Here is a 24,184-nt window from a genome sequence, read left to right on the forward strand (position 1 = left end):
AGTGAAACGTTTCAGCGATCCGTGAAATAATTCAAAACCTACACTGAAAAAAAAAGTCCAAAATTTATCGCGGACATTTTTTTACAGGGCCCAAATTGTAAAGCATGGAAAATATCAAAATGTCAGCTTTCCAGCTTAAAAGCATAGAAGTTCAGCTTTTTTTTTACGTTTTGCTGAATCTCGGTAGTTATACTAATCACACTTATCTGAATGTTGAAACATTACCGATCAGGACTAAAAGTAAGTAAAAGCAACTACTGATTGTTCAGTAATTACTATTTTACTGAGTTATCGGTGAAACAAAATGAAAACAAATTGACAGGCATGCAGGCAAATTTCAAAACACATAAAAGATTCCTGCTGCAGAATTATATACACTGGAAAAAATCTGATCCCCATATCATGATTTACAAATCATGAAATTCATAAATTGGTTATTTCATAATATCAGGATCACACATCATGGTTCCTGGAGTCATAATCATGATTCTTTATAAGCGTAACATCCAGACTGACAACACTAGACGGGTTGCATTGCATCATGTCATTCGTTTCGATCACCTGCATTTCTACATGATTAAGTATTAGTGTGGTATGATACGGGACTCTCAATCAGAAGGTTCTTGGATCCAATCTCGCTTTAGTTTTTTATTTTATTTTTTTTTATCATAAACGGGTGCGATTAATTTATTGACGTTACTGAATTTAAGATTTAGTCAAATTTTGGCCATCGCCGAAATTTGTTGTTGTGGTCGAGAAATTTTGAATTCGTTGGGTTGAATGTTTTACGTCAAAGTTTATGTTTTGAGCGAGTTATCCGATGTTGAACGCCAAAGTGATCCATAACTCTTTGGGCATGGTATTTGGCGTTTGTAATTCGGTTGCCGATAATAGTCAAGCAATACCGAAACCGTATATTACCTTTTTACAATTATAAAACAAAAAAAAATGAAAATTAAATAATCTCAACAGCTTTTAAATCCAAAAAGGGTTCCAAAAGGGTTTTTATATGATTTTTTGCACTAATCTTGAAAATCCCTTCCGTAAATTAAGAAAATGGAAACTCTTCTGGAAGTATTCTTAGAGGGCTTCTAAAGAAATACCTGGAGGTATGTCTGACTAGAAAATACAAAGTTCTTCATGGAATAATCCTTGGAGGAATTCAAGGAACAATTTCTAGTAGAAGCCTTCTGGCTACGTCCATGCTTGCAAGGCTTAAAATCTAAACTGGATTTCTTCCTCACCTCTTGGACTCGAAACTGCTGCTCTCGGACCGATTTCACATATATCCATGCGCTATGCAACATGAAAAGCGCTGAAACTGATGATGGTGCTACCGCTCCGGGTTCTTCTTTCGTAGATATGTGTTTGTTGTTTTCTCCGGTTAAAGAAATTTTTCAGCAGCTCCGGTTTTGCAACTTTTTCCAACCTTCGTGTCCCGAAGGTGGAAGCTTTTCGGAAGGCTGGCTGCCTGGCTGACCAAACTCCAAACACGGGACAAGTCGTCGTCGTCGTCGTAATTCAAAATTGCATACACGGCGATGCATTCGACGGTGTTATCATGCAGCGATGCAGTTTGTGAAGGTTGAGATTCTTTATTTATTTTTTTGGGCTTTGCGCAAAGTGAATTCGATGTCGGGGCAGTTGATGTTGGTGTTTTTTGCGGTGCTGGAAAAAAGAGGAAATAGTAGAAGGTTACTGAATTTATTCAATTATTTCGATCGGGAACTGGATTCAACAAAACAATTTAGGTTTTTTTTTTATTTTTGATATCAGGTAAATTTTAAACAATGTTCTATCTATAGCTGTCTTTAGAGCAGTTTAATTTTACAACAGCTAATAACAATCCCAACTTGTTACAATCATCATAGGCGTATAAAACATCAACTTTTTTCGTTAATTAAAACCAATATTTTTGAAACTTTTGGTGTTTTTGTTGAAACACAGCTTGGTATATACTTTCATAGCTGCCTATTTGCCTTCCAATGCTCTGGACAGCAAGTCAATTTGCTCCAAACTGACTTGCAAAAATTGACTCCAAATAAGTCAAAAATTTTTGTCATTGATGACTTTAATGCCAAACATCGGTCATGGAATAATTCTCAAAGTAATTCCAACGGCAGAATTTTATTTGATGAGTGCTCTTCAGGATATTTCTCAATTCAATACCCTGATAACCCTACCTGTTTTTCCACTTCCAGAAACCCTTCTACGATTGATTTGGACTTAACTGCCTCTAGTCACCTTTGTAGCTCACTGGTTACTTACGCTGATTTTGATTCTGATCATGTCCCTGTTACATCTCAAATATTCCATGAAGCGATTCTCAATCCTATCAGCTCCACTTTCAATTATTTTCTAGTCGACTGGAATACATATATCGATGTTAATCTTGACATTAACATTTCTTTGTAGACAAAACTCGATATTGACAATGCTCTCGATTCTTTAACAAATTCCATGGTTTTAACAAGGAGCAAAGCAATATGAAAATGTGAAGTCAAATTCAAATCCGTGATTATAAAGGATGATCTTAAACACTTGATCCGTCTTAAAAACGTAAGGAGAAGGGCATTTCAACGCACTAGCGATCTTGCTATGATAATCATATGGTAGGATCTACTAAAAGAAATTACAAAACTATTTCAGCTATGTTAAGTTAATTGGAAGCGTTATTGTCTCTTATGAGCAGGTGAATTCAACTCACCTGTAAAAATTTTGAGCTGCTACGGCAAATTTAATGTAAAATGTTAACAAAAACTTAATAAAGTTTTCCAAATTAGGAATCGATCACCTCGATATAAGCAATGAACAACTTGCAACAAATTGAACTCAGAATTTTAAGCAGCAAACAAAGTTTTCAAAATATTTTGTTTTCAATTCCCGTTTTTATCGTATCACTGTTTTCTGAAATCAGTCACATCATCACTACCAACCACGAACAAAGTGCAAACATTAATTCGAAAAAGAAAACATCCCAATCGACGGAAATTCGATCCGTTCTCCTATTTGGCCCAATCGAATTTCGCATTCACTTAAATGGTCAAAGTCTCATAACCCTGCCAAAATGCATAACGCATCAAGAAGCCAACCCAATCACATTTACCTACGTTCAATCATGCACAATCGCAAGAAAAAGTCACCACCACCATCACCACAAGGCGACGAACCTAAAATGTCACCCCAGCAGCTGAAGGTCTGCCACTTGATTTGCCTAGATTGCACCTTCCGTCCAACGCTCGTTCCGTCTCAAACATCGCGCAAATAATGTAATGTGTTTAATTCGACAACCTTTCCAATTTTTTAGCCAACCCAGCTCAACCGATTGTGGTGACCGTCGTCCCTCACATAACTCGAACAGCAAAAAAAAAATCATCGTCAGCATCTCGAGCAAGAGTTTCAGGCACTATGGGCAAAACAGTCAGTGATATTTTTGCCTTTTTTGTCATATTTATTGGTTTTGTGATACAAATGTGATGTTTTATTTAAAAAATAAACTTTTTTTGTAGGGTCTATATAGTGAAACAATGGGTTTTGTTATTAATGATGCATTAAGGCCATACCACTGCGAAAACCATTATAATTGTTAGAACTAATTTATTTATTATAGTATGAATCATTTCGCGATATTAAAATGTTCTTTAAATTCATTGATAGCTGTTATTAGAGGATAATATATTGTATCAACAAAACTACAAAAAAAAATTTTGGTTATGCCAGGAATACCCTAAAAAATATATTAACTATGGAATGACGAACAAGAAAAACCGATCAGAACAAGTAATTTCGTCGATATTTGGCCACCAGCTCGCCCATAGTGGCAGGTCGCCGACACTTGTCCACCGGTCGTCATCGTCATTCATTAGGCTTTTGCTGGCATAAATTGGACCTCAGCTTGAAACCACTTGCCGGCAGACCACGACCAAGTCACCTGTGACGGTTATGTGTGCAGCGAGCTTTGGCAGCCAATGGGGGGTATCTTCCACGAGGCAGTGCAGGTGAAACGTATACTTAGCTTGGGCCCCTCGGAGAGCGCGAGGGGACAGTGCGTAAAAAATCAAAAACTGACACAGTTTGAGCTGCGGTCATCGGTTTATTGCTAAAAAATATGACCGACTGACTGATCGCCGCCAATTGCCAATGAGCAGTGCTGGGATTAATTAGGCGCACCAATGACGTTTCCCTGTCGGTTTCTGAAGGGGAGAGTTGAAGTGTTTTATTTATCTTTTTTTTTATTCCTCTTATACTCCTCAACAATATTTTTTATATTTAAGTGTTCTGTATTGAGGAACATAATCATCCTAATTTGGTAAAACTAAGTTAAGCTATTATTAACATTTCGTTAACAATTTACATCTCATTTGCAGTTTAGAAGTTTCCATTTCTTCAAGTATGAAGAAAATATATCCAAACTTTTTAGAAATCTACTACAGATGACGCGCAGGCTTCGTCCTTTAGAGGAGAGGTCCGGAAATAAAGATTTTTGACACTCCCGAGGTAACTCAGGTAAGTCAGACGTGAAAATATTGTGTAATATAAGTCTCAATATGCTGCCTGGAGGAACACCGATTCTTACAGGAAGTTTTTTAGACTTGGAGTTCTGATAATTAACCTTAAGTGTACAATTTGACAGACAACATTGGATTATTCCAACAATGTATGTTGGAAAACCATTTTTTTTTTATTTTACAGTCAGACATTCACGCCATACACTGTCGAATGCTTTTTCTATGTCTAGAAGAGCAAGACCAGTAGAATAGCCTTCAGATTTGATGGAACGGATCAAATTTGTTACACGTAAAAGTGGTCGAATGTCAATGGCGGAACTCGAATTGTTCATTGGCAAAAATTGAATTTTCGTTGATGTGGAACATCCTTCTGTTCAAAATGACCTTTTCAAAAAAATTACTGATGGAGGAAAGCAAACTGGTTGGACGATAGCTAGAAGCTTCTGCAGGATTTTTGTCTGGTTTTAAAATAGGTACAACCTAAGCATTTTTTCTATTTGTTAAAAAAAATATGCAAACCTTAAACTTTGTTAAAAATATCAACCTAGAACGATTAGCTACTTTCTGGAAATTTCTTGATGAGGATGTAGAAAATTTCATCATCGCCATTCATATGTGGATTTTAGGCAATTTGCAATTTTTTTCCGTGAGTTTATACATGGGTCGAACTTTTGCCCCGCTGATTCGAACTTTTGCCCCACTATGGGCCAAAAATTGATTGCAAGCATTTATGCAAAAACGAATACACCTCAAAGCAACCTCATGATAGGCCTAGAAACGCCCTTACATAAAATATTGAAAAAGATTGTATCTTCAATTGGTTCCATGCAACGAAAGTTTGACCAATACATACAATATTCACGTCGAAGCCATAACTTTTCCAAATATCAATCGATTTTTATGATATTTGGAGTGAAAGTCTCTTACTTGAATAGCATTCGAACCACCATGATATTTATAAGACGTGTTTTGAAATGAGCTAGAAATTTTGAAAAGAAACTCTTGCCCCACTCGAACTTTTGCTCCACTTCACTCTAATAGTTCTCACTTCTTCCAAATCAATCTCACAGGCCTTTTCGAAAAAGTTCTTTTGATTTTCAATTGGACTAGTAAGTCCTAAATTAAAATTGTGCTCGCTTTCAAACTGCATAGCAAGTTTTTGAGCTTTTTCGCAATTAGTTAGTAATAATTTGTTTTCCTCTTTCAATGCCGGTATTGGCTTCTGAGATTTTTTCAAAATTTTAGATAATTTCCTAAAGGGCTTTGAGCCAGGGTCCAATTGAGAAAACTTATTTTCAAAATATTTGTTTCTTAATTGTGCAAAACGTTTCTTGATTTCTTTCTGCAAATCCTACCATATAATTTTCATAGCAGGATCGCGAATGCGTTGAAATTGCCTTCTCCTCACGTTTTTAAGACGGATCAAGAGTTTAAGATCATCGTCTATAATCACGGATTCAAATATTACTTCACATTTTGGAATTACAATGCTCCTGACTTCAACAATAGACTTTGTTAAAGCTTCTAGAGCATTGTCAATATCAAGTTTAGTTTCTAAAGAAATGGGTTTATGGACAAAAGGTCGAAAGACAAAAGGTCGAAAGGACAAAAGGTCGAAAGACAAAAGGTCGAAAGGACAAAAGGTCGAAAACGATTTGCATGGTGGGATATTTTTCCTTCTTTGAAGAAAGATTTTCGACCTTTTGTCCCTTTTTTTTGTTCTTCGACCTTTTGTTCTTTCGACCTTTTGTCTTTCGACCTTTTGTCCTTTCGACCTTTTGTCTTTCGACCTTTTGTCATAGATTCAACATGTAGGGCTATCAGGGTATTGAATTGAGAAATATCCTGAAGAGCACTCATCAAATAAAATTCTGCCGTTGGAATTACTTTGAGAATGGAATATCCGATGTTTGGCATTAAAGTCATCAATGACAATTTTTTTTACTTATTGCGAGTCAATTTTCGCAAGTCATTTTGGAGCAAATTAACTTGCTGTCCAGAGTATTGAAAAGGCAAATAGGCAGATATAAAAGTATATTTACCAAACTGTGTTTCAACAGAAACATCTAAAGTTTCAAAAACTTGAGTTTCAAATGACGAAAACAGTTGATGTTCTATACGCCTATAAATGATGATTGCAACTCCCCCACATGCCCCATCAAGTCGATCATTACGATAAACGAAAACGTTAGGATCTTTTTTGAGTTGCGATCCAGGTTTCAAATACGTTTCAGTAATAACTGCTATATGCACGTTATTGGTTGTAAGAAAATTAAACAGCTCGTCCTCTTTACCTTTCAGAGAACGAGCAATCCAATAAAAAATATTTAAATTATTATTTGGATCCATTAGAAAAACGTAATCCAATAACAATTTGATTAGTAAATTTTACATCGACTTGGACTGCTTCAGTCGTAGTGGTGACTTTGAACATTACATCAATCATTAGATTCAATTGTTCAGTTAGAAAATTAAAATAAGAGGCAGACATATCTCTTGAACAGTGTTGTGAAAAACTCAATTTCTCACAACTCACGCTTGAGATTTTTCATGCGTGAGTTATCAATCATGCAACTCAGCAGTCAAAAAATCATGGATGAGTTGGCTCACCTTTTTAACTCATTGTCTCGTATTTCAGTTTACGGCAATAATTTCTTGTTAGTCTGGTAAAATTATGTTAATCATTTCCAACGTCAACAACAACATTCGGGTTTCCGGGTTTTGCGACTGAATCATTTTTTACGGTTTGAGTTGATTGAGTTGATTTTGCATCAAAATCTCAAGCGTGAGATTTGCGAAGCTGATCTCTAATGAGTTTGCTCTCACGGGAGAGCGTATTGATTGAAATTTTGAGTGAGAGTCCATCAACACTGCTCTTGAAGTGGGTACATTAACTGATAATTTTCCGTTAGAATTTTCAGTAGACGAAGAGGCGGAGTAGAAGTTTCCTGTGGTGGCAGGGTTTTGTCCATTTGATTTCAAGCAATTAGAATGGGTACTCATAGTACGAATAGGGGAGGAGTTCAAATAACCTGCTACGATATCGGCAAAGGATTTTCCTTGGGTAGAAACATTCGAAATTAAAAGATTCGAACGGGTACCCGACGGATTAAAATTAGTTTGAGAATGAGCATGATTATGATCTTCCTGATGGGTATGATTCATGATCAAGCGATCGTTAACTGAAAAATGAGCATTGTTCGAAACTCTACCAGGGAAATTCCGGAAACGATTGTTATCGTAACGGATATTAACTTTTATCTGCCTGGCACGAGCCTCGACGACTCGCCTACGCGAATGGCAAGCCCAAAAATTTGACTCATGATTGTCCCCGCAATTCGAGCATGGAAACTTGGTGGTATCTTCCTTCATTGGACAGACGACCTTGACGTGAGAAGAACTTCCGCAAATCATGCATTTAGCATCCATGCGGCATTTTTTTGTTCCATGACTCCACTTTTGGCACCGCCGGCACTGGGTGGGGTTCTGGTAATTTCCACCAGGTTTCTGGAAATGTTCCCACGTCACACGGACATCGAACATATTTAGATCTATTTTGTTAAAGTGAACTAAATAATATTTTTGAGAAAGCCTTTCCCGAACAATCCCAGATTGGGTTCTGAGCGGTTCCATTTGAATTTGAATGTCGACAAATACTTTTGTATTTTTTTATTTGGCTGAAATTTGGCATATGCTTTCTTTATACCCAAAAATGCCTATTTGCATCATCGGTTCGCCATTTTTACCCTAGCGTTACTTTTGAGAAGGACCTAAGAAAAAAAGCCTGAACAATTTTCAAAAAAATAAAACTCAGAAACTATTTGTCTGATCGGTTTGGTGTCTTCCCAAAGTTTTAGGGTTATTGTTGGAACAATCTGGAAAAAATATACACTGGAAAAAAATGTTGTAATTTTTTTATTTCGAAAATAAAGTTTAAAAATCCATTTTCCTAAAAATCGTTTCTTTGATATTTTTTTTTAAATTTTTTTTTTATATTTTAAAGTAGACAAAAAATGGAGTCTTTTGAACAGTGGTTCAAGATAGAGAAATCATGGACAAATAAATATGATATTTTTTTAAAGATTGATTTTTCAATATGGTCTAAATAAACTTTTTGAATGCTTTTCGTCCCGATTTTATGAAAGTATGCAAAATTTGCAACAAAAAAGGTACATGAGAAAATTTTGCTAATTGCTACCGTTTCCGAGATACAGCGATTTTAAAATTAAATTTACTGAAAATTTACAACGTTTGGTTGTTTTCGGATCTTTTTCGAGTTGATAAAATAAAGAATATTTTTTTCTGAAAGCATTATATTTCATGTTCTTATACCGTTAAGTCACCAGTCACTGTGCGGCCTCCATTCACCGTGCACATATTCAAATTCCTTCAGAATATTCATAAAACTTTCAATTTTTTTTCTTTTGTCAGCAAAATAAGATAAAACTGTTGTAATGAAGTAGTTCTTGTCCCAAAGCATTTTGAAAAACCTAGTTTATGTAGTCAAAATAACGTGAAATCTGTTTAATAATAGGATTTTTTAACACTCTTAGTAGAAACGCCAAAAAATCACATTTTTCATTTTAACGTTAGAGTATTAAATTTTTAATAATTCCAACAAGTTTTCGCTGTAGATACTTCAAATAAGATGTATTTCATCGTGTGAACCATGAGATTTTATGCATATTATGTTCTTTATTGTGTTTCACTGGAAACACAAATGCACGGTGAATGGACCCCTTTCAATATTTATGTTTCCCATTACCGTGCATTAGTGTAAAAGGCTTGAAATTATTGCGTAATATTGGATTTATTGTTATGTCGTGATTCAACTACTTCATATTTAGTTCTTAAGCGAATATGAAATGGTTTGGACAATACAGTCAAACCTCCTATAACGATTTTAAGAAAAAATAATGATTTAGCCATTTTTTTCAACTTTCTTTGGCTTTTGTTGTAAAATGAGATTTGAATACCCTTAAAGATGAGTGCGCACACTACTAGCAACATAGTTGCTCCACCAACAACGTTTCTTCGAGATACGAAATTGAATCATGACGAAAACTATACGCACGGTAAATGGTGCACCAGCGTGCACGGTGAATGATGACATAGAACGGTACGAGGCGACCTTAACATCACATTTGTAAACATAGCTTTTGAGTAGTTTTTTGTTATGCATCGCTAACTTGAAATTTTTCGTTAAATTCTGGTATAATTTCACGCTTCATAGTGGTATTCTAGTTTGCTTCGAATGATTTGGAAAAATAATATATATTTTTTTAAGTGCAGATTTTTCTTAAATGCACGGTGAATGGTAGCTTGACGGTACAATGATGGAGCGTCCTATTTTGGTACAAATTTCTTTAGTTCTAATGTCTCCTTACTAGAAACATTCAAGTTGGAGTTCGTTGATTCTATTGAAGTTGCTGACGTTGCTTCCAATGACTCCTGACTAGGAATATTCATATTGGAATCCGTTGACTGTATTGAAGTTGCTGATGCTGATGCTTCTATTGTTTCCTCTTTCATGCAAACATCTTCCTCTTCACTACTTGATAAGTCATCACTGCTTGATAATGCTGTTCTTTTGGCCAATTGTAAACGACACGAATCGCAAATTTTAAATTGTTTCTTAAGCTGATTTTCATCTGCAAATCCTAGTTCAACTAATTTGGTAATATTACTTTCCGTGAGATTTCGGTAACTCTTTGAACACTTTTTTGAAAACACATTTACACAACCTATGTTGATGGTGTTCATTTTATACTTCATTGTTCTAAGCTATCTTTTACTTTTCACTTGATTATAACTTGCTTGTTTCTTTGCTGCATCAGCTCTTTTTTATACCAACATGGGTACTTGAATCAACTATTAGGTACGTTTCTGTCCGACCACAAAAATATACCCACGTGCTATACTTTAAGAAAACATCAGGTTACTCCTCTGCTCATAAAGCTTATGTTTTCGAATGGAAATATTTCATTATCTTAAATCGATATAAATGCATTTCACGTATTGATTGCTTTATATTCGTTATTTTGTTATTTTTTAACTTTTAACATTTTGCTCCATATTTTCTTGATAATTACATATTAAAATATCACAATGTTGAATGTGGAAGTTGTGTTTCGTTAAAACAAATAAATGAATCATTTATACAGGGCACATTTTTTATTTCGCCTCATACCATGAAAAAATACCAAATCAATATTTTTTCAAACATTTCAGTCAAAAATTATCTGCTCTTTCAGACAATGAACAAATTTCTAGGCTTATGAGCTTCGAAAAACATTCGAAAATGACCGAAAATTGAAAATTATATCATAGTTTGGTATTAAAATCGCTGTATCTTTAAAAAGGTAAAAGTTAGCCTGCTTTTCACGTACACCTTTTTTGTTGTAAATTTTGCGTACTTTCATAAAATCGAGTTTAAAAACATTTAAAAAGTTTATTATGACCATTTTTTAAAATTTACCTTTTAAAAAAAACATAACTTTTTTGTCCATGATTTCTCCATCTTGACCCACTGTGACTTCATTTTTTGTCTAAAAAAATTAAAAAAATCACAAATATGATTTTTGATAAAATTGATTTTTAAGCTTTATTTTCGAAATATAAAACATTACAACATTTTTTTTACAGTGTATATTTTTTTTTTCAGATATTCCCAACAATAACTTAAACGCTCTTCTCGTTTTCATAATGATTACTCGAACTGAGGAAAGTCCAAGTAAATCATTGATTCCATTTTTGATCTCTTCAGGTGACTTATAGTCACTTGAGAAACCTTTCATTCTTGCCACGTTTAGTGACAGTTTTAAATCCCATTTTTTTGGAAGGAAGTAGTGAATTCAGAGATTCACCCTTCCGTTTGTTAGTTGTTGATACCATGTTTAGTTAATAAACGAGAAAGACGTGACCTTCGAGAGGTTTTTTCCCAAGACGGTGTCCAAGAAGGATTACCACCGCTAGCTTTCGCCAGCGGATCCAACGAAAAATCGAAGGCACGGGTCCAAACAAGGATCGTAAATGGATCAATAGTAGAAAAAATAGTACTGAATAGTACCGTTTTTTGTTTTCGTAGTACTGAGAAGTACTGTTTTATTGCTTCAGGCAGTTTTTAAAAAAACTTCTTTGTGACGATTGTTTTTTTAGATTTATGGACAAAAAAGCGCTTGACATATGACCTACGTTATTCATTAAGTGCTCTAATGAGCATTTCCAGCAATTAAATGATGGGCATTCTTCATAATTTTGCATGAACCTTACCCAATGCTATGACCATACCAGTGAGTGTTCTCAAACAAACAAACTTTCATACGACTCACCTCATTTTCCCCTGCGGAAAACAAACCATTCGCTGGAAATCTTCTATAGCCATAACTGTGACACAACCAACAGCCGAAAGCGCATCAGGTGCAAAACATCATGCAGCCCCCAACTCTCTCGATAGGTACACAGCAAAAAAAAATTTCTGATAGCAATGTCAAACTGGTAACGTTTGAAAATTGAATTTAAAACTCTTAGTGTGGGGAATTGAACAAGCTGGAACAGAGACTGAACCTCAGCTGAGTGTTCTTATGAGCATTTCCACTGTTAATAACTGAGAGCTTGCTTTGCCAATTGACCAATTTTGCATACATCGTGTGTCAGGTACGAAGATACTCTATGCCCTGGGAAGTCCAGTTAATTTCCTTTACGAAAAGATCCTCGACCGATGGTAGTCGAACCCACGACCCTCAACTTGGTCTTGCTGAAAAGCTGCGCTATTACCGATACGGCTGTCTAAGCCCTAACCGAGATGTTTCGGATGCAACTCTCACTTGTTAGACCAATTTATTTTTCACCGTGTACTGGTGGTGGCGTTTTCGGTGATGGTCGAAGAAGTGCGAGCTTGTCACACCTCGATTATATCGGGTATCGCACACCTGCTGGTAACAACCTGAGCTCACGTCACGACCATTGATTGCCCGCTACGCACGTTTCGTTGTTCGGCCAGCGCAAATGGCGGTACGTGATCGACTGTCGGAGATCGAATCGCACAATTCGCGGAAGTGCGAACCTTGGTTTGGGCCGTTTGTTTTTTTGGGGTTGCGTGCAGATACAACCTTTCCACCAACGCCAATTAGCGGGAATTTTGTCGGGTGATAAGCGAAATGCGGTATTGTGCTGGCATGTAGATTGGAAAACATAACTATAGTAATTTGCGTATGGTTTCATTGTCAGTCAGTGAACTAATTTACTAGTAGCGTTACACATTTTGTGGGATGAGTATGGTTTGTGAAGGTTATCTAGAAGTAACCATGAACTATTTTGCACTAGTTTGACGTTGACCTATTTGTGGGGATGTGGGTTAGACTTTCTCTTTATTTTATTATGTGAGCTTTGGTATTCAATTTTGAAACAACGTCTTTTCCTTATGTATAGTGTTACGTCCATACTGAAATAGAATTTACCCTCAGTTTAGATTCCTATGATCACATTCACTAACTAAGAGCTTCGATTGCCAATTCGAAGTATTAATATAGAAGCACCATGATTCTCTAAGTTCCAGTAAGAACTACAGTCGATTGTCCACATCTCGATGATCTACTCTCTCCCTATGTCGATGGTTTGTTCGGTCCCTTCATTCTGCATACATTTTCACTTTTCATATCTCGATATCCTCCTTATCTCGATATCTCCCTATCTCGATGTGATTTTCATCCTCGATTTTCTCTCCGTATGTCGATATGCCCATTATCAAAGGTTACTAGACTAGATTTCACGGATTCAAAACGATTTGCAAAGACGAAATGACGTCTGTTTGTTTTCAATTTTCATAGTAACGGAGTGATTTTCAATCTAGTTTGCATTAAAAATTTGTTCTATGTTTCGATCTCTCCCTATCTCGATGGTACCTTCGATATCGAGACGTGGAGAGGCGACTGTAGAACTGAATCAAAACTGTCGTTGAAATCCCTGAATTCTGAATTCTGAACCCAGAAAATCCAACTAAATTTTAGGAAATCTACCAAAAAAAATTGTTTTGATTTTTTGTTAAAATCAAAGGGATTTCTGTGGGTTCCTAAGATTCCATCGTATGTATCAAAAAGCTTATCGGAATTCCAGAACTCTCTTAAGAATACTAGAATTCTTACCTAAATAAAAAAAAAGTCTACAAAATCATTCTCACCTAAGTTTTTAGAACACCCGTCATAAAACCAAACTACTCATCGGAATTTTGACTGTGATCTCAAAATTCTCATAAAAATCTCAGAATTATTGAAGGACAATCGGAATCAAACAGTCTCACTGAACAACTAAGACACCTACCATAAAATCTGAACCCTCAATGGGTTTAAAAAAGTCCCAAGGCATCCTAACTCTCATGGATAATCCAGAATGCCTTTTGGATTCAAGACCACTCATTGGAAATACAGAATCCTAGAGTTTATAATAGAATCTCAAGATTTCCTAGCCTAAATTGCTATACAAACCCGTTTTCTAAACACTATGACTGGCGAAATTTGTATAGGTTATCACTCACATCAAAGGTTTTCAAGCTGAATGCGTCTACCTCAACTCCAAACCTCTTCTCCTTGGCATCACGTTATAATAGGGACAGAGCCTGTTCATCGGCTTATTGTTCTAAGTGCACTTGCACAGTTATTAACTGAGAGCTTTATTAACCAAATTTGGTATTTTTCGCATTTGTATATTATCGTAATACTTTATACTCAAATCAAGGAAATTTCTATTACGAAAAGATTCTTGACCGGCTAGGAATTGAAACCAGACACTATAATCCATATAAATTGTTCATTTCCGGGAGGGCTTCAACGATCCGCGAGCTGCAACCCCCTTTGAAGGTCTTCAATCTGCCGCAGGCCCCCGAAAATGGATTTTCACGAGAAAAAAAATATGGAAGCCTTTCATGGATCGCATTATGGAATAACAGACATCCTTTGCAGGCACATATCAAAATGTCACGTCTGTAATCGAAATATAATTCAAGATTTGTGCTTAGATCATCCGAGGTCTTCCAAATATCTTTCCAGGAGTCCAATGAGGAACTTTCAAGAAAGACCTCAAAATCAAACAGCCAGAAATTGCACCAGAAATTTGTCAAAGTTCGCCATCATAAATTATTTTCACAAAAAATAAAAGATTGCTTAGGGTATCCCCAAGGGTTTCATTAGAATCCGCGAAGTTCTAACCACAATTTTTTCTTAGATAGGTAAAATATCTAAAAAGCATCACGATATAAAACTGCATTGACTATTAAAAAAAACTTACAAACGGGATTCATGGGAACCAACCAACGGTCATTGGAAGATTTTTGTAAAAAATAAATCCGCCATGAACTTTTAAAAGACTTGTACATATATCAGGAATAATTCCATCTGCTGATAGAATAGAGACTCAGTCGGATCCTGGCGAATAATGCCAAGAATTAAATCGCAGATGAGTCATGAATTCCAGGAATCGATGTTTGTTTCATTTCAATATTTAAAAAAATACACCAGCACGTTAATGCTTCCCGTGCACAGTTTGCCCTTTGACGGAAGCACCACACTAGATAACGGACTAGCATGCAGCGCCCAGTGGCACAGTCGAAATACGTTCCTGACGAAAAGTTGCCGAACCCACACTCCTTGAAACGATGCGGCATAAAAGCTTGGTACCACTAACTGCACGGCCACGAAGCCCACAAATATACATACTGGAAAAACAAAATTCGTATATCTAAGTTTGTAATTTATTTGTGACAGAATTCTATTTAGAAACATTTTCTGAAAATTTTTGTAGGTAAAAATCTTTTGAAATGAAGCGAGATAAACGATTTTTCACATTCATTCATCAATGGAGAAAAAACGACAGTTATTTACAGTGGCTTCGCGGACCCTCTGAAAGTCCGTCGAGGACCACCGATTAGGAAGCCCTGGCCTATATCAAACTTATTTCTTACTTTTGAGTAAATCGGTAAAACGAAAACTGCTGAAGGTCGTAGACACAAAAGTCAATTTGGACAAAACTGGCCTTTCGTGTCAACGACCTTCAGGTATTTTCAAAACACCGTCGGCTGGTTTAAGCCGTAATAGGCATGCCAACCCTATTTGAGGAAAACTGCTGACTAAATACTAAATACTTTTTGATTAAAAACGGTCTTACACAATTTTTTTTCCAATTTTTAGAGATCTTACATATTTTTTGCGTGGCGTTTCAATATAGAGCCGTCGAGTTTCACTGGTGGACATGCCTACGTTATTTCGTTGGCATTAAAAAAGCAAAGTGATCATTCACTTTAAGTTGTTTAGAATGGATGGAGCCGGCAGGCTGAAACAATGTAAAGCATATTTGTGCATCATTATCATGAAAATGTGTAAAGAAACTATTCATGCGATGAAATTGAATAGAAAAAAAAGAGGCGTTACCATCAACGAAAAATTGCATTTTGCGTATGTTCCATGGAGGCGCATAATTTGTCGAAAATTTGCACTTTAAACATCTCAAAGTGAGAATTATGCAATAGGGGAATATGGTTCAATTCGGACCAAGTAACAGCTTTTCGTCCATATCTTTTCAGCACGATTAAGGACATGGAAAGTTTTGTGTTTTCTTGAAAGCCTGATTGAGCGCGCATGCTTTTCTCTCAGAGAGTTTTGTGATATCTCCTACCAGGACATGACTAGACATGTTTTAACCCTCTCATGTTGTAATTCAGACCATCGTCTAATTTATCTTTTTTTTTCTATGCTAGTTAAAGCTGAAAGCGCAAGCATAAACATTAAACTCGATGTGTGAAAAATGTAATTCGAGTCAGAACTAGCTCAAGTATAATGTGAATTTTATTTGAAAAACGTGGTTGAAATCCTTAGCTGGTTCAAAATTGAGTACAGTCAATTCTCACTAACTCGATTTTGATCGGATCACAGTGTATGGGAAATATCGAGATAAAGAACACATACTTTGCTTTGAATATAGCAAAGTTTCAACACATTGATACTTTGCATGACATCGAGACATCAAATTGTAGAAGTATCGACTTACAAATTATGGTCAAGGTATACTACATTAAGGTGATTATAAAACGAAGCCAAACTAAACTGTTCAGGTTCAAAACACATAAGGTAAGGTAAAGTTGACTGCATTGTTCTAAGCACTCGTATTGTCAAACTATTTCGGAAAGCTGTATCCAAAATAGGATGTGGTATTGAAGGAGATGCTTTTCAAGTAGCTGATTTATTGATTCCTGTATTTCTTGGTGGTCGAAATTTTTTTAGATTTTTCCTAAGAGTTTTCCCTGACCGCAACTGAAACAATTTTCTACCAAGTCGGAAAGACTTTCAATAGGTTGAACTCTTGGAATAGAGTGAATCCGCATTGAAAATCAAGAGGTCCGTAGGGAACCATATCAAAAGGTCCGGATTGGACCAACACACATTTTGTGATTTTCAAATCAGTTGAGCGCAAACAGTGCATAGAAATATCAGAATCATATGGTCAGATGAAATCTTAGAGGATTCGATCATAAAATAACACAGAAAGATTGGAGAATCATTGTCGAAGCTTGGAAATAATGCTAACCGATAGCACTGAAAGGCATCATATTTATTGAGTAAGATCCAAGCCAGTCGGTGGGTAGAAAAACGGTACACACAATCTTTACAGTACCCAAGTAACACAGCTTGCTATAAAAAAAATTAAAAATTCACGTTCTAAACATTTCCGATTGTATTTTTCTTGTATTATTGACTTAATATCAAGCACATGTATAGCAATTAAAAAGCGCAAAACATGGCGGCTTATATAACATCTTGCATATAGATACACAAACTCATAGAACTAAAATAAATGTGCAATGCACAATTTATTAACGTACTCCCAACATAATTGAAGCAACGGTTGAAATGAGAAAATTTATATAATATAGTTTTTTGTTAGTAATAAATACTCACAAAAGACAAGCATATTTCAACCACTTGCTTTTGTTGGTATCGAGGTCATTTCAAGTTATATGACTTGGAAAATACAATTGTATAACAGCAAGCTATATTAGTTGAAATATAGTTATTTGTAAGTTATTGAACTTATAGCAAACATTTGTATTTCAAACATTGTATGTTCTCAAGTTAGAACGAACCCAACAACATGCCTAGCGTAGTGAACTCTAGAAAATTGACAAACAAAATGTTTGGAATTTATATGGCTACTGAAACCCAAACGAAAATTCCAAGTGATGAAATCGGTGATCCCCATAAATGTGTCAAATCACAGAAACATTGGGCAAATGCGTTATAATCAGCATTGAGAGTCATATTTTCAATGCGGCTCAAGATACATAGTGCAATTTTTCGTTTCATCCTCACAAAATTCATGCGCCAGTGAAGTAATTAAAAAAGAAAATACTAAATCGTCAGAATAGTAGTTTTTTCGAAATTTTTGGTTTTGTGTACAAAGAAAACAATATGGCACGAGCTTACAGTGCCGTTGAAAAATGTTTAGACAGCTTATATTACCAGCACAAATTTATTTATCTATGAAAAGATACTGGTTCATCGTACGATATAAATCCGAAGTAATAAAAAAACAAATAACTGAAAATTGCCCTGTTACATTATATTTATAATAATGTCTCTTATCAAGATCACCGAGTTCGCATCCATTACATCAAGTCTTTGCTGCCATAGGTTAATATATTTAGCCAGTAGTGTAGTATGTATTTTCTAACTCTACTAGTCCAGCTTTAATTTGTATATTTGTTATCATAACGCTCTATTTATGTCCTGACAACAATCTAATTCGACGTTTATAAAAGAGCTTATAATATACATCAATAATACACCTTATGAGCATGTTTGAAATTTTCTTTCAAATAGGCTATTATTATGTATTGCGATTGTTGTTATAACACGAAAATAACTAAATTAGAGCATACTTTACAACGAACTGAAATCAATCATTACAACAAAATAATATTTGTTTGTAAATATTGCAGTTGAAGGACGCAATCATTGCAGTAACTCGTATTTTTTAATGCATTGAGAGCGAGAATAATCAAGCAAGCCATAGATGGATTTGCGGCTTCCAGAAAAATAAATGAAACCAAACACTTAACAAGGCTGCTGGCGGACTGCTGGGAAATAAATGGACCATAGTGATTCGGCTGCAGAAAAACATGATTGAAGCTAAGTTCTATCTTTGAATGTGAGACAAACTTAGAAAGTGCGGCAAAACAAAACACCTGTATATCAATTAAATGTCGGGATTTCTGGAAAAATGTTCACGCTAGCCGTCAAGCAACAGTCACTAGAACATCCATTCACACTCAGCCTGGTTCAATATGTCAGCATCCAGCAGTTCTGGCCAAACGTTAAAACTCCAGCAGGTCATTATTCATTAGAATGCTTCAAAAAGATGTAGTGTTCTATTAACTGTGGAGTTTTCACCAGCTGATAGTAAGCTTTAATTGTGACCGCAAGATCGTTTATGAAGTGAACATTGGTAGACGGGAGTAAACAACAATTGCGAAGGTCGAAAAGAAAAAATCGGTCATGACAATGTAGCTTCAAGATGATGTTTGAATTTTGTTGACGATCATTTTAAAATACATCTCTAGAGCTTATTGTGATTAATATTTAGAAGAAAGAATACAAAACAAATGAAGTTATATAAACGTTCAAGGAGCTATAATTTTACGTAGATAGCTTGTCAATCTTTGATTCAATGTTTGGACATATTATGTTTTGAGAATACTAATTTAAGACTTAAACATCACACAAGCTGTCATGGTATTCGCATATAATACACTTATACAACATCATTTACTATCTGTTGAAAAGAAAGATGTTTTCGGTGTTACTTGGGTAACGCCAATAGTTTCCAAACAAAATTTGCAAATGTTTATTTCTTTATTCATTGAGATCGATAAAAACCTTATTGAAAACAAGTGCCATTACTAGCTTACTTGTAGAGAATCGCTAACATTTCTGGAAATGTATGGAAAGTGTTCAATATATTTCGATTTTTATAATTTATATCTCCACTTAACTCATCTCAATTAAATGACCCACATCGAAACGCAAAAGCAAGAATTCAGCAAAAAACAATTATGACATCTTGTTCGCGATTTTGTTGAAGGCAATTTTGATTTATGACCTAAAGGATAACCACAATACATCAAGTCTAATGTCTGTAATGAAAGCTTTCAAAACACAGATAAACTATGAGCTGGTGTTCTTCAAAATTGTCTCCAACCAAAAGACGAAATTTCTTCTTCAAAAAGTTCATATAGACCTCACTATTTACTTTCTACTAAACTTTGATGAATAATGAAGACACATAAAACACATAAGATGCAATTGGTCCCGAACCATGTATCTGGCCATATATTCCTTTATCTTCTGAAACCAAACAAACTTATATTTTTAACAATTAAATGCCACTTTTAAAGGTGGACTGTGATTACCAGAGTATCCAACGATCAATTATCTCTTCTGACTCTTCGAATTTGAATTTGAGAGAGCAAAATATTCGAACTTTGTTGTATCGGTACATTATTTAGGTTAGTTAAAAATAGATGACAGAGATTGTTCTAGATGGCGAGGTCATGCCCGAAAATACTATAGTAGGCAGGAATAACATTCATTTATGAATATTATGAAAAAAGGCTTGTTTTGGTAAATTCGAGTTCGTACAATTTTCGCATTTGTTCATAGGACGTACTGTAATACTAATCAATTTTCATCTACAATACAAATCTATAGACTGAATTTAACTCATGGAGCTATGTCGTCATCGTAAGCATCGTAAGGGAATTGCAATTTAATTCCAGAACGACCACTTTTCTTCTTAACAATAATAAAATTCGATATCAAAATCTGACATGATTACACATTTTGCTTTTGTAGGGGAATTCGGGGCATAATGGACACGTTAAGTAAATGTTCGTTTTAGGACCATAAAATGGCAATGTTTTTAATTTACCCCCGGCTAGTTTTCAAGTTTGATGTTAGTACGACGTGCTACACTCATTCATGGTGATAAAAATCATATCATATGTCAGAAAAGTGAGAAAGAAAATTGAGTCGAAAACAGGGCTGGTAAAAAGGTAACGGGGCGAAATGAACACCTGCATGAAATTTCGTGATTCCAAAATATTTAATGACTGTCAATCGTTCTATTGCATATTGGGGGCTCTCCCTCGATCATAATAGCCAAAAAGAACCTTTTTGGGTTTTTCACTTTGCTCAAAAATTATATTCTTCCACGGCCTTGCTTATATGCCAATTTAAAACTAAGAAAAACTCTAAGTCAAATTTTGAAGGACAATTGAAGCAAAAAATAAACTTTTATACTGTCAAACATTTCAAATGCAATACAGATTTTATGCAGTGTATGAACTTTTGACGAAGTATGCATATTCTCAGATTTTGAGGGGGTGTCCATTTCGCCCCGTATGTTCATTATGCCCCTAATCCCCCTACAAATGCAATTCATTTTTGTGTAGCATGGAGTTTTCCCGATTTATTGTGACTAAAGTAACATCACCTACAACACACAACACAAAAATAACTTTTCTTCTTCCAAATACACCTGGCAGTCTGCCCCGGGCCAACCCCGTTTACAATATACAATACTTACCTAATCGGGCAATTAACACACAATCGATCGTTAGCGCCAAACTTCACAACTTCGATTGTGGAAGCCGCCTGCTCGTTTTGGAAATCCACCTTCGGCCGTGCCTTTTTCTGCTTCCTCTCTCAAGATTCAAGATCGTTCACTATCGCCTCACAGTTACAGATTCTCCACCTCACTTATTATGGATCGGTTATTTGATGTCAACTGGCACTCCGTTGTATCGGTTCACTTGAAGTTTCACTAGATATTCATTTCAGTTGTACTACGACTGTAGCGATTCTTATTCTCTTCCACAATACAAACTGTGCTGGCGATACAGGTTTCACAACTTTCAGTTTCCAAATGCACTTCTAACCAAGATCAGAACCTGCCCCCGTGCAGTGGCATCCAGCATCCGTCTTCATTGGTGCGTTCATAATTTATTAACATGTCGATCCTCATTTGCATAAGTCGAATCCGGCATTGCGGAGGCTGCGCTGCATTCATTGAAGCATCATCTCTTGTTTGGAAGGCGAGAAGCCAATTCACAACTTGCCGAGTCGATGTGGGCTTATCCACTGTGCCCCGTCACGAGATGGACCGAACATTCAAAATCTCAAAGCAAAAAAATCAGTTCACTTCACACATTGCATCTTCGAGAAACTCGTTATCCGATTCGGTGTCTTCCTGGACCTTCTTCATCAAATTGTTGTTTGCGCTGGCACTTCTTCTGTACTGGATCTACGCTCCGAACGCAGCAGAGCTAACAATCACTGGTTTGACTCCACACTGCACACTGATTCAATAACACCTTCTAGGGTCTCGCATCCCATCGACACTCGAAACATATATTTCTCCCTAACAATCACTTAACCGTCGATCATCGATCAAAGTCGGGGGAGTCACGTTACATAATCCAACACTGTGCCTTACGTTTCTTTGCCCCCGGTTGCAGAGAATCAGAATTTCATCAACATCTACCCATTCGCACTTGTAGGTCATCCGCAAGAAAAACCGAGGTCCTTCACTTGATTAACTAGCTTCTCTGATAACCATCTTCAAACAGCTAACAGAAAAAAAAAACATCCAAAGTCGTCCCCGCTAAGCAGCCGAAGACGAACCGCACAGAACACCGAAGCGCCAAAGGTTTGGGGTTACCACCGTTCACTCGAAAGTCACTAGACGGACTGACGGAGGTTTCGCTTTCGCCTGCAATCCGGCCGCTCTGAACTCATGTCCCCCTCACAGAAAAGTCATACGGCAAGCAGTTGGAGTGCTCATAGCGGCAGTAGCATCAACAGCAACTTCACAACTCCACACGAGAAACGAACCGCCCGGGTGGTGAAGTTCTGCAGATCTGCTCTTCGAAAAGCATTCGCTGCATGCAGCATCACTTTGAGTCTCTTTCTCTTTGCGGGCGATGCGTTTTCTCTCGTGAGAAACGAGAGAATAAAGTGATGCTCTCCTGCTTCTCGGGCATCGAATTGTTCTCCCTAAATTGCGTTAGTTTTGTACAGAATTATTATTATTAATTTTTTCAATCAAAGTTGTTTTGCTGAAATCTTTTAAAATTCAATTTGCAGTAGAAGCGGATTGATTCTCAAATACTCTCCAGCTGCAGTAAAACAAGCATGAATATGGGTGAGCAATTCTTAGCGTCTCACTGTGCAATCTCTTATGAGACTTTAAAGATGTATCACGTTGACCTCCCACTGCTTGAGGTGAACTAGCTGAATCGAACCCACTACACTCGTAACTTCGGTTACACATTGTCTGTGTAAGTTGTACGAAATTGCCGAAAATTCTTTTCTCTATTTTCCCAGTTTTGGTTTCTGGTAGATTTACACATTTATGACGTGAAGATGAGCATATGCATAGAAATAGATGACTTACTATTCGTAGTTGCTACTCCGTGATTGTCCAGAACAATCGAAGTTGCACAGAGATTTAATGAATATGGCTTGGGTTTAGCTAACCATTCCGAATATACACAAATTGAGAGACCAAAATTTAAAAGTCAATTACGGCGCTGACCACGTCTTTACGGTCTTATTGGTAGTGAAACAATAATTGATTCTAGAGACCGAGTATACCTCTGCATCTCCACAGTTGTAATGAAAAGGATATTCCCTTGATAAGGAAAGGATCTGGTAGTCTCCTATGCTTGGTGAAGCGATGCGTTATAACATATACCTGATGGAATCTTGACGATTGTGAATAAAATTATTATTATTTATAGGTGCGTTCCAATTCGTTCAATATAAGTCATAAATCACGTTACAATTCGTTCAATATAAGTCATAAATCATCACATAATACAAGTATAATTTATCGTTTCTGAAATTCACTCTTTTCAATGCCAATTCAATTGCGGCTCGCTGGTTTACCCACTTATAAATTAGTGGAAATCAAAACGTACGTGAGCATTGCCTGACGATAATCACATTTCAATAAATTATGAGCACAACCCCTACTCGCTCAATCTGAGCGCATTGCGAGACCATTCATCGAAAAAAAGCGCCAGCCATTCGTTTGTCTCTTTGTCACCCTACTGAATGATAATACCTACATTATATAGCCGGTTATAGCTGGCACACGATTCATTGCAAGTTTGTGGAAAGTCAGTGTGTGATGCACGACTCGCACCGGGAGAGCACAATAAAGAGATTGAGAACGTTCTCTTACTCTCACGATATACTTTGTCTTTCACTTGAATGGAGAAAATGTAGCGCGACGCATTGCATACCACTGTTCGTGATGTATAGAAAACCGCTAGGTGGGAGATGGACAAACGATTGCTCTTGAACTCCAGTATGGACGGGATTCGAAAGACTTGTATGCGATCTCAGGGTATGATAATGTGAATGTGGGAGGCATTCTACATTAGTATTGAAAACTATTCAAGCGTTTGATGTTTGCCATATAGATGGGGTTGAACGGCCTCAAAACAGGGTGAGAAGACACAAGAAGAAGAAGAAGTAGACAAGAAGATGACAAGGAGAAGACAAGAAGAAGAAAATAAGGAAACAAGAAGAAGAGAAGAAGAAGACAACAATAAGACCAATAAGAAG

At 36.3% G+C, this 24,184-nt stretch overlaps 1 protein-coding gene across 1 annotated transcript in view; it reads right to left on the reverse strand.

Annotated features, from left to right (window-relative positions):
* The window catches only part of LOC5565543 (ankyrin repeat-containing protein kinase A), a 540,177-nt gene extending 517,736 nt beyond the window's left edge, over positions 1–22,441 (reverse strand). Inside the window, exons 1-2 of the mRNA XM_021842078.1 lie at positions 21,138–22,441; positions 1,245–1,668 (exon numbers count right to left, since the gene is read on the reverse strand). The gene's annotated coding sequence lies outside the window, so the exon portion shown is untranslated. The remainder of the gene's footprint in view (positions 1–1,244; positions 1,669–21,137) is intronic.
* Positions 22,442–24,184: the final 1,743 nt, after the last annotated feature.

The sequence above is a fragment of the Aedes aegypti genome, chromosome 2 (genome assembly GCF_002204515.2).
Source record: "Aedes aegypti strain LVP_AGWG chromosome 2, AaegL5.0 Primary Assembly, whole genome shotgun sequence".
In the NCBI taxonomy this organism is placed as follows: domain Eukaryota; kingdom Metazoa; phylum Arthropoda; class Insecta; order Diptera; family Culicidae; genus Aedes; species Aedes aegypti.